The sequence below is a fragment of the Mya arenaria genome, chromosome 6 (assembly GCF_026914265.1).
Source record: "Mya arenaria isolate MELC-2E11 chromosome 6, ASM2691426v1".
NCBI lineage: Eukaryota > Metazoa > Mollusca > Bivalvia > Myida > Myidae > Mya > Mya arenaria.
The window spans coordinates 478,418-491,691 of NC_069127.1; the positions used below are offsets into that span (position 1 = coordinate 478,418).

General features: G+C 37.5%; 1 protein-coding gene across 1 annotated transcript in view; it reads left to right on the forward strand.

The window, feature by feature from the left end:
- Positions 1-13,274, forward strand: part of LOC128236741 (pneumococcal serine-rich repeat protein-like) — a 98,941-nt gene that overhangs the window by 36,668 nt on the left and 48,999 nt on the right. The window lies entirely within an intron of this gene.

Here is a 13,274-nt window from a genome sequence, read left to right on the forward strand (position 1 = left end):
CTTGGAAAAGTCAGCAAAGAAATACACAAGGCAATTTCTAATTTCTTAATTTTGCAGATAAAATTCTACATTTTTGGTTGGAAGTATAGAAACACAACGCCAAATTTTAAGTACAGAAAATACATGACAATTTGGTCATAAAAATGCACTCAAATATGGTCACATTAAGCAGCAAGAGAATAAATGGATTAACGTTTGTTCCAGTCTGAATCGACCCTAATCATCATCTGCAAAGATTATCCAATGACCTTGAAAAATCTATTGTGAAATAAACAAACGTCAATTTTAGTAAATGTAAAACTGACAGCAGTTTTGAATTCCTTCTAATCAATTATTGATCAATTATTGTTGTCTCTAAGAAACGTTCATAATTGATGTTTTTCTGCACAAGAATTTTTGTAACATATATTTGAATAGAAAGAAGAAGAAAGTTTTCAGGGACATGAATTACACTGGTATGACATAATTGAAGTATATGGCAATGTAAAATCGTGGACGCCATCCTGGAATGTTGTGACGAATGATAATTGGTTTGTTTTCTTAACTACGTACATTCAGCTATTGGTTAAAGCAGGAACATACAGTATATCATTCCGGACAATTTTTATAATAGTACTCATTTTTTTATAACATTACTTTGCTCACCGTCTTTAACTCGGCCAAAATGAAATCTAGCACAATTACATTTGTTCTTATCTAGAAATAAAATTCTTAGTCTTATGATAAGTTTACTTCTTTCTAAAATCTGTACATAATTGCCGATACCTGAAACCATTACTGCCAATCTCCTTGTACCATCTCTTTTTAAGTAAACCGACGTGAGTCGTGACGTTTCAGATACTGTGGCAAGCATATATAAGCTAATAAGGTGTAACAGTATCACTTGTATTTCTATTGTATGGAATTTTAGCCTATATTTAACGGAAAACAGGTTTTCACATGCAATTGTATATTTGTCTTATCACCGATTAGACACTTGGCCGCAAAACGGGGCAAATGTGCAAAGTGGTGGTATTTTGGGAGACGAAGTGACAAGTATGTTTAAGGTTTGCAGCCCAATGCATTGATCTGGTCATAAACTGATTTTGCCACAGTGGTAAGAATTTGTTTTTATTCTGGCTAAGGTGCAAGCAGAGTTTTCATATTCATAAAATGACGATCTGTTCAGACACCCTCATTCCAACATTCAGAATGTTTCAATATTTGTGCGAAAAGCTACAGAAACAAGCTCAGTAGTAAAACGTTTAAACATAAACCCCGTTTAATGGCACTGGTAAACGACAAAGACATAGAACATAAAATCATAAACAAGAAAAATGAAAGAATAGCACAAAACTCCACAAACCGCATGGTGCATACAAACTATATATCAAAAACTAGGTATGTTTATCAAGAATTGTTAGGTACCGCCTTGGAACGGTGAGTAAAATGTAAATTTACTGGGGGTTTAAACCAGTTAAAGTGCACAAGCCTCACTCTTATCACAAACCTAGATAAAGATAAAACGCAAATGGTAAATCTTATCAAGTATGCATTAACTTGAGAAAACTTAACTTTAAAACGAATAATAATAAACTTATAGGTAAACACCAAGTACTTCTATGATAAGAGATCCCAACTCTATCTGCAGACGGAGGAATACAATTCAGAAACCTACTGCAAAAAACTTTTCAAAGATACGATGCAGTCATTGTTTGAAACTGTAAGCATCACAAATAATCTGCCTAATAAAATAAAAGGTTTAATGTAATTTAAAGGTAACTGTGTGATCATAGAGTTTCATAATAAAAAGCATCATTGTTCTTAAACTGGGAACAGATGAAGAAAACAGTAATAAAGATAAAAGCGACATGTATTAGCTAATCTATCCTTCCAAATTTCCAACTTGAAGTTTGTATTATTTAGGGTTAACTTCCATTGCTAGGATTCATGCGGACGTTGTTTTAATACTACTACTAATAATAATAATAACTAAAAATTTTGTTCGTTTTTAACGAAACGGTCAAATTTTCTATTACTACATTTCAGTCCGTTTAAAAATCAGTTTTAAAGGTGAATACTGTCAAAAAGGAATTTATATATAGTCCAAGAAGGATTTAAAAAACTGTTTAAAGTAGCATATTAATTCCTCATACGAACTGCATGAGTTATGATAATTCATTGCAGAAAAGGGTTTTTTACAAAGTAACGATACTTTTATTTAACATTTGACTGTTTATGATTAGTGTTCATCTATGTGTTTAAAGGTATCTAGTCCCGGAAACATATTTTCGAATCAAAATAAAAAAGATTGTGTTATCTGCATACACTGTTATGAACGAGTTAAATACATTAGATTTAGATGACCACAAAACTTTTGATGTGATATTCTTGACCACAAAACTTTTGATGTGATATTCTATCTATATTTATATATATATTTTGAAGATTTGCAGTTTGAAATACATATTTTTAAAAATTAGAAATAAAACACAATGTACATTTGGTTTAGATACTCTGAAATATTTACTCGTAGTTATTATGAATCAATTTTGTATTGAATGTTGAACAGTGAGCAAATGGAATTAAGATAAATCGGTTAATTTGCTTTTTTTAAAACACAGCATATGTTTCGATATAAGAGGACCAAAATGTTCATGTATAAACAATTTTACCTGCACTTTTATTGTTTTGTTTGATTGATTCTATTTTTGTTTTAGATTTGCTGGCAGTCCTTTAAAAAGCAAAGTCAATTTTTCAACAGCACTTTCACTTTTCAGCCGGTATTTGGAACATTTATAGTTCACGTTTGTTTTGCATCATGATATTGACAAGCAATTGTCATTGTGACCTTGATAATGCTCTACGAAATTGGTATGAATAAACATATATGAGTAAACAGTCAAGCAGAAAACAAAAACGAATCAACTCTTGAATATTGGAGCAGACATTCATGATGAAAATATCATTATTCGACAAAAAAACACTTCAAATATTCAATTGAAAACAAACGAGACGGAGGTCTGTAAACGTGTATGTATACAGTATTTGAACAATCCTTGTATTACTTTAAATCCAGAACCTTGACTCGGTGACAGTAGATCAGCCATGGCAGGAGACACAATTATTCGATAGCGTCTTTACCGAAAATACTGGACAATGCTTTACAGAAGAGGATTTTGGTATTTACCAGCTTATTTACAAAGGAAATAAAAGGCAATGGATGAAGCGAACATCCAACTAACTCAAAAAGAATTAATTTGCAACATGTATGTGTGTAATCATTTGAATTATGTTATCATGGATCAACTTCAAATAGCCGAGCAGATAAACTCTCATAAACTCCCATAAATCCTCCCCGGGATTTTCAAATATTTGACAGTTAACATATATTTTTCTCACAAAGTACAATAAAGTGCATTTTTTCATGAACTTTTCTCTGCCATTTCATTTGAAATGTTGCAAAGTAAGAAGCTATATCAAAAGTTTTTTGGCAAAATACTTCTTGATTATTTCACTATTTGAAAAACGGGCTCTTTTATGTGAACCCTCTTAAAAACACCATGAAAACCAAACCTAGCGCCATCTGGTGTCTTAAATAGTCAAGTTGTGGTTTCAGCAAATATATACCCATTTGCATTAAGCATCTGGGAAGAATTTACAGTATTACGGCTCCTAGATCACGTTCAATCTTGAAGTTTTCGTACTCTCTCCGTCTCTCTACGTCAAGAGTCCCGTGGGTTTACGAAACAATTCACAGCAACAACATTTAAATTACAGTCTCTCCATTTGCCCCCCCCCCCCCCCCAAAACGACAGCCATGTTTTATACTTTATCAACCAGCTTTAAATATCTTATTTTATCACATGTTTTATCTTGTTTCCAGTTAAATATAGCAATCACGTATTTTTCTGCATAACACGCGTGTAATATAACATTATTTATATTAGTGAGAAAGTATAAAACTTACATGTTTGTAAACAAATTAATGGGCCAAAATAATAGTTTTACTTGCAATATTTAAGCAAGTGATATGTTTAATGCTCACTTTGTCTTTATGATGAAGATTTATTCGAAAACAGTAGTACATTTAGCATCTTAATCTATAGAGGATAGCGTAATGTTTCTAGAGGTGGTGCTTTTAAAGACGGTCGTTTTTTTTGTTTTGTCGACGTTCTTGTCGATACAAAACCAGTTATTGTTTTGGTTTAAATAGTTTCGATTGTTTGGAAACCTTTTTCGAAGGTTTTCTTTGACGTAACAAACGAATGGTTGTGTATACAGTTTTAACAACATGTTGGAGCCTTTGCATGTAGAATTTCATTAAAACAATGACACATCAGATGGTCACTTGCCTGTTTTAACTAAATGGTGTTTCAACACACGTGTAGGATCCACCATGTTTTCCTTTTTTCATTTCAAAGTGTTATGGTTTTCTAATATAACAAACCGACGAAGCTGCCTCCAGAGGGGGTTTCGATAGTTTAAAAACACTTTCGGTTTTTGTAAAACAAACGATAAAACTGGTGTTTATGTTTAAACTTTTGGCTACTGAGCTTGTTTTTGTACTTGTTCGCATAAGTATTCCTTTTATATGAAACTGTTATAACAAATGCAGAGTTCGTATAAGCAATATAAAACCGAAACTAAATTAATACCAATAAAACCTCGTCAATGTACTGAAACTGGAAATGATGTCATGAACGTATCACAAACTATTACGTCATCTTACCGGATATGACGTCACTGTATTATAAAGATAATGTCGCCAAAAGTATAGTGTTTTGTTGTATTTCATTCTGGATATCTTAGTTTGCATTCTACTAAAACTTAAAACTAGCGGATGTATCCGTAGTGTTAAATTATTTCGTGTACTACATTTCTGCAAAGCATGTAGCGCGGGAAATTTCATTGCTTTGTGTATTCGGCTTATCACTAGAGCTGTTAAAAGAGGTTGGTTGTTTTTGCTATATTCTACCGGAAAAAACATGTGATAAAAAGAATCCTACACTCGTCATCATTTAATGCACAATTCTATACAACTCGTCCAGGAAATATGTTAGTAAGCTATTCATTTTTGTAGATAACATGTTCTAATAACGTTTAGATTCATTAAACACTTTATTCTTGACAGATCTTTTTGAAGTACTTATGCAGTATGATTCTTTAGTAAATGAACAAACTTACTGTCCATTACGGAAATGGTAAAAGAAATAATCTCCAAGCATTTGGAACTGAATGTGTTCAACAGTTGCTAATGCTACTTTTGTCAGATAGTCTAATTACATGTATTTTGTAATTTTTGACGACAGAGGCCCTAACAGCGGAATCGGTGGTCAATAATCTAAGGCATCTACAAATGTAAAATTATTTGTGATTTAACAGAATATCACTTTTATTGAAAGCTTTTATCATAACCACCACTTCAAAGCACAAATAAAAAAATCAACATTATTAATAATTTTTTAGCTTAAGTGTGATATAAAATTAACACAAATTAATATCTTCATTTATAAATATTGTATGATCTTACTTTAACGATACGATCGTATCATGATGATTTCTAACAAGCTGTATGCTATTTGTAAATGTCCCTTGTACCCGACATATCTGGAATCATATTGATTCATTCCACGGCAGTGTGGGAAGCTAGCCTCCGGCGTGCTTCTAGTTGAAAACCGGTGAACCAAGCAACAATTACCTCAACTTTTTAAATCCTTTAAATGGCAATTTGAAATATGTCAAAGAAGACAGGTCTTCTGGCTCACATCAAACATTAAATCAGCAACCCCTAGATAGACCTTTTATGTATTTATATATACGAATAAAGATGTGTTTAACTGATTGCAAATGTGCCTATTGTTTATAAAGAAAGAAAATCGTCCACAGAAATGACCACGAGCACATCAACGATGACCACATCCACACCAGCACCTGCAACTAATCCACCATCAAAAGACTCAAACATACCTACAACGACCACTACAACACCATCGAAAGGTTCTTAAGATTTAAAATAAATGATTTTTGTTGTTACCTTGCAACCTTTCAGCGCTAGATATATATAGCACATAGTAGTATATCGACGTTAGCTGTGCTTGCATTCGCAATTGAATATTGCTGATTTTCTCTCGTTATGAGGGTGTCCGAAGCCATCCCCCCTCCTTTATACTCCCGATTCCGGGTCACTCTAGTCAGTATTCAGGATGCTGAAATCCAATGATAAAGCAAACTGATTCGTATTCCCTGAGAAAACAAGCAAATAGCAAATATTAATGACTTTGATTTTCCAATTAATCGTAATTATTGCAGCATTTTTTTCCAATAAAGAGTCTCCCAACATAAATCTATATTGTTTTCCCAAAGTCAAATCTATGTAATGCTGCTAGTCTCGTTTACTAAATATTAAAGTTAATACTGATAATATTGGAATGTCGAAGAAAAGTTACTTTAAAGGTTGGGCAAAGGATACTAAAATTAGCGTACAAACGTATTCAAACCTTGAAAAAATGCAGCCAAAATCTTCTTAAAGAGATCTTTTGTCTATGCCACTTGTTTTCTTACTCTGAGATGACTTACATTTGAAAAATGCCATAAGTATCACACTGACGCGATAGATATATAATTTAAAATGCCGTTACACATTTCAAAACTTTTCATATCTACATCCGAGTGTTATTATTATTATCTACGATCTTCAACTGGAGGTGACATCAATTCTTGTAAAAAATCCCCCAAAACGACTCCCTGTGACCGGAAATGAGGGCTCGGTTCTTTGCTAAACAAAACATATAATGTACATTCCTGAATTGATTTATGTTTTAAATGAATCACAGTGTTATATTGATGTAACTGTATTATATAGTGTGATCTTTTCGACTGTTTCATATATCGTTAACGTGGTTTGGTCCGTAATGACATGACAACAATACAAAAATGAAAGGCAACTAACCATATAATTTAATGATGTGTATCAACACTGGTAACGTTTTGCCTTTCTATGTTCAACATCTTTCTGATGCTGACAGTTGTATTAAAGGTGTTTAAAACTGAAGTTCACTGAGTTTTTTCCAGGGCAGACTTGCTCTTACTGTTAATGTTAATGCTTGTTAATTAATCATTAAACACTAAATAGCAATATATGGAAGTCCTCTTGTAATACAATTACAGCTTTAAAATTCACTTCGTTCGGTTAAAATAGTTTAATTTAAATAAATAATTTAATAATACGGCCGAAGCTTTCCATTCCGTGGATTGTTCTGTGAGAGAGCAGTAAACGTTTACATTTAGTTTATATGGCGAACATTAGACAAACCGTCAGTTGACCTGCATCGAGAAAACACAAAATGCTGCTTTACGTACAATTGTTCAAATCCTTTAAATGGCAGTTTGAAGAAGACAGGTCTTCAGGCTCACACCAAACATTGCATAATCAGTTTAGCCTTGTATGTATTTATATATAAAGATATTTATAAATGATTGCAAATATGCCTATTGAACACTGTCGAATATCATCTTAGAACAATATTTACAAAATCATTCCTAATAACTACAGAAATAGCCGAGACCACATCCACACCAGCACCGACAACTACCACAACAACAACTACCACAACCACAGAAGGGATCTCGACCACATCCACACCAGCACCGACAACTACCACAACAACAACTACCACAGCCATAGAAATAGCCGAGACCACATCAACACCAGCACCGACATCTACCACAACAACAGCTACCACAACCACAGAAGGGATCTCGACCACATCCACACCAGCACCGACAATTACCGCAACAACAACTACCACAGCCACAGAAGGGATCTCGACCACATCAACACCAGCACCGACAATTACCGCAACAACAACTACCACAACCACAGAAGGGATCTCGACCACATCAACACCAGCTCCGACAATTACCGCAACAACAACTACCACAGCCACAGAAGGGATCTCGACCACATCAACACCAGCACCGACAATTACCGCAACAACAACTACCACAGCCACAGAAGGGATCTCGACCACATCAACACCAGCACCGACAACTACCACAACAACAACTACCACAGCCATAGAAATAACAGAGACCACATCCACACCAGCACCGACAACTACCGCAACAACAACTACCACAGCCACAGAAGGGATCTCGACCACATCAACACCAGCACCGACAATTACCGCAACAACAACTACCACAACCACAGAAGGGATCTCGACCACATCAACACCAGCACCGACAATTACCGCAACAACAACTACCACAGCCACAGAAGGGATCTCGACCACATCAACACCAGCACCGACAATTACCGCAACAACAACTACCACAGCCACAGAAGGGATCTCGACCACATCAACACCAGCACCGACAATTACCGCAACAACAACTACCACAACCACAGAAGGGATCTCGACCACATCAACACCAGCACCGACAATTACCGCAGCAACAACTACCACAACCACAGAAGGGATCTCGACCACATCAACACCAGCACCGACAACTACCGCAACAACAGCTACCACAACCACAGAAGGGATCTCGACCACATCAACACCAGCACCGACAATTACCGCAACAACAACTACCACAACCACAGAAGGGATCTCGACCACATCAACACCAGCACCGACAACTACCGCAACAACAACTACCACAGCCATAGAAATAACAGAGACCACATCCACACCAGCACCGACAACTACCGCAACAACAACTACCACAGCCACAGAAGGGATCTCGACCACATCAACACCAGCACCGACAATTACCGCAACAACAACTACCACAGCCACAGAAGGGATCTCGACCACATCAACACCAGCACCGACAACTACCGCAACAACAACTACCACAACCACAGAAGGGATCTCGACCACATCAACACCAGCACCGACAACTACCGCAACAACAACTACCACAACCACAGAAGGGATCTCGACCACATCAACACCAGAACCGACAATTACCGCAGCAACAACTACCACAACCACAGAAGGGATCTCGACCACATCAACACCAGCACCGACAATTACCGCAGCAACAACTACCACAACCACAGAAGGGATCTCGACCACATCCACACCAGCACCGACAACTACCGCAACAACAACTACCACAGCCACAGAAGGGATCTCGACCACATCAACACCAGCACCGACAACTACCACAACAACAACTACCACAGCCATAGAAATAACAGAGACCACATCCACACCAGCACCGACAACTACCGCAACAACAACTACCACAGCCACAGAAGGGATCTCGACCACATCAACACCAGCACCGACAATTACCGCAACAACAACTACCACAACCACAGAAGGGATCTCGACCACATCAACACCAGCACCGACAATTACCGCAACAACAACTACCACAGCCACAGAAGGGATCTCGACCACATCAACACCAGCACCGACAATTACCGCAACAACAACTACCACAGCCACAGAAGGGATCTCGACCACATCAACACCAGCACCGACAATTACCGCAACAACAACTACCACAACCACAGAAGGGATCTCGACCACATCAACACCAGCACCGACAATTACCGCAGCAACAACTACCACAGCCACAGAAGGGATCTCGACCACATCAACACCAGCACCGACAACTACCGCAACAACAACTACCACAACCACAGAAGGGATCTCGACCACATCAACACCAGCACCGACAATTACCGCAACAACAACTACCACAGCCACAGAAGGGATCTCGACCACATCAACACCAGCACCGACAACTACCGCAACAACAACTACCACAGCCATAGAAATAACAGAGACCACATCCACACCAGCACCGACAACTACCGCAACAACAACTACCACAGCCACAGAAGGGATCTCGACCACATCAACACCAGCACCGACAATTACCGCAACAACAACTACCACAGCCACAGAAGGGATCTCGACCACATCAACACCAGCACCGACAACTACCGCAACAACAACTACCACAACCACAGAAGGGATCTCGACCACATCAACACCAGCACCGACAACTACCGCAACAACAACTACCACAACCACAGAAGGGATCTCGACCACATCAACACCAGAACCGACAATTACCGCAGCAACAACTACCACAACCACAGAAGGGATCTCGACCACATCAACACCAGCACCGACAATTACCGCAGCAACAACTACCACAACCACAGAAGGGATCTCGACCACATCAACACCAGCACCGACAACTACCGCAACAACAACTACCACAGCCACAGAAGGGATCTCGACCACATCAACACCAGAACCGACAATTACCGCAGCAACAACTACCACAGCCACAGAAGGGATCTCGACCACATCAACACCAGCACCGACAATTACCGCAGCAACAACTACCACAACCACAGAAGGGATCTCGACCACATCAACACCAGCACCGACAATTACCGCAGCAACAACTACCTCAGCCACAGAAGGGATCTCGACCACATCAACACCAGCACCGACAATTACCGCAGCAACAACTACCACAGCCATAGAAATAACAGAGACCACATCCACACCAGAACCGACAACTACCGCAACAACAACGCCCTCAAGCACACCAACAACGACGACTGTGACACCATCGACAGGTACTTTATATTCAAAATAAACTATTTTTGTTAATGCCTTGCGACCTTTCAGCGCTAGATAGATAACGCACCTGGTGGCTGTACTCCCATTGGTAATTGGGCATTGCTGATTTGCTCCCGCTATGATGGTGTCCGAGGCTGTCTCCCCACCTCCCCCCCCCCTTTATTCGTCCGATTCCGGGTCACTCTGGTCAGCATTCAGGATGCTGAAATCCACGGATAAAACAAACAGATTCGTTTTCCCTGAGAAAACAAGCAAATAGCAAATATTAATGACTTTGATTTTACAATTATTCGTAATTATGGCAACATTTTTTTCCTTGAAGAGCCTCCCAACTTAAGTCTATAAAGTCAAATATTTGGACCGGTGCTAATCTCGTATACTAATTATTAAAATGATAATATTGGCATTTTCTACGAATCTATACGGTAAAAGCAATACCTGCGAATGGTTTGAAGCAAGCGACCACATTGTTAGTGTTCTATTATGTCTTAATACTCATTTTATAATATGAAACAGACTATAATTCAGCGGCGGGTCCAGAAATTTCTAAATGGGGAGGGGGGCACAACTAATTATAAACTAATTATAAACATGTGAAACTTTTTTGAATGCATTATTTTAATCATATAACGACACGGAATTAACATTTGTCTTCACTGTCAATAATGAATGGCAGATAAATTGAATACTCCATGTTTGAAAGTTTGGTCTCTACACCGCAAGCCGTGAACGCCCCTCACGCAAAATATAGCTGATGACGTAGCTGTCAATTTTCCATTTTTGGTTCGTGGATAAAACGTTATCTGATATTTTTATGGTATATTATTCACGCGTCTTAAAATTTTATTAAAGCATCTTTGTTCAAAATAAAAATAACTGATAATGCACAAAAGCACTTTTAAATCAATCAGGGCGTGAATACATGACCAAGTTACTACGCCGCCATTTTTTAAGAAAAACTTGAATGGTCGAACGTTAGATGTTAGCAAAACAATTGCGGGTTGCATTGGATAAAACAGTTTCCTTACTTAAGAGTTTGCTTCACGAAACATGGGTATTCAGTTATCCATCACCGTCAGAGACCTGTCTGACTCGCTCGAAAACATGACGTTTTCCAGGTAATGAGTGAAGACCACGCAAGTTTGTTAACAAACTTTGAGGAATGGGTGGGGTTAAACAATCATCAGTTAATCTGTTAATTACGGTGTAAATTTTCCGAGAAGTTCGTATCACGTATAACAGCGACATTCAGTTCAAAAAGATATTTGATCGATGATATAACATCGTATTTTTGTTCGAGCAGTTGTTTTCGTCAGTGATATGGTATGTATGAACGCAGTGTTCGAACATTCAGCTTCAATGTTCAGAACAACATTTGAAAAACCAGGATTAGCTTTTTTCTAATAAGCGGTAATTTGTTTATTTCCAAATATATTTTTATTTAATCTTATGCAAACCTTTTTTAAATTTCAAATAATATTGGCATTTTTTCTGATTCAAAAGTGACGTGTTTAGATATGATCAATAGGGAGGAACTACAATGGATTTTGAAAGTAGTTCTTAAAGTTGATATTTTCACTCCTTGGTTTGCATGTTCACTTTTTTATTTCAACGATAAATAACATCGAAAAGCATGACAGAAAAACGATTCCACTCTATCTATGTCACCACTTGGAATAAGGCCACACCAAATTCATGTTTTTTTTCTCAGATTTTTGCCAAAACAATTGGACGAGCTAGCGAAAAACAATTAAAATCCAATTTTGTCAGTTTTCATAAAACCAGAAACCAAGCGAAGAGAATTTTTTTTTATTTTGAAGCAGTGCTTCAACACCCCTGTTCTCTATACAATGTATACAGCCAGAGATTTTGAAGATTTACTTCAACTCCTCTGTTATAGTCTATATACATTGTGGAAGCGTGCACTATACTCTATTCATTGTCAAGAGGTGTTGAAGCGGTGCTTCAACACCCCTGTTCTCTATACAATGTATACAGCCAGAGATTTTGAAGATTTACTTCAACTCCTCTGTTATAGTCTATATACATTGTGGAAGCGTGCACTATACTCTATTCATTGTCAAGAGGTGTTGAAGCGGTGCTTCAACACCCCTGTTCTCTATACAATGTATACAGCCAGAGATTATGAAGATTTACTTCAACTCCTCTGTTATAGTCTGTATACATTGTGGTAGCTTGCACTATATTCATTCTCAGAGGTGTTGAAGCTGTGCTTCAACACCCCTGTTCTCTATGCAATGTATACAGCCAGAGATTATGAAGATTTACTTCAACTCCTCTGTTACAGTCTATATACATTGTGGTAGCGTGCGCTATACTCTATTCATTCTCAGAGGTGTTGAAGCAGTGCTTCAACACCTCTGTTCTCTATGCAATGTAGATTTTGAAACTTTACTTCAACTCCTCTGTTATAGTCTATATACATTGTGGTAGCGTGGACTATTCTCTATCTGTAGATATGAACCCCTGTTATAGTCTATATACATGGTGGTGACGTGCACTATTCTCTATTTGAATAGAGAGGTGTTGAAGCAGAGTTTCAACACCTCATCACCTCTATTTATTCTTTGTCCAGTGAAAATGAAAAATGGGAGAAAAATGCTTAGAATTTTTTTTGTTGGTTTTGTGTTATATCAGACACCACATTTG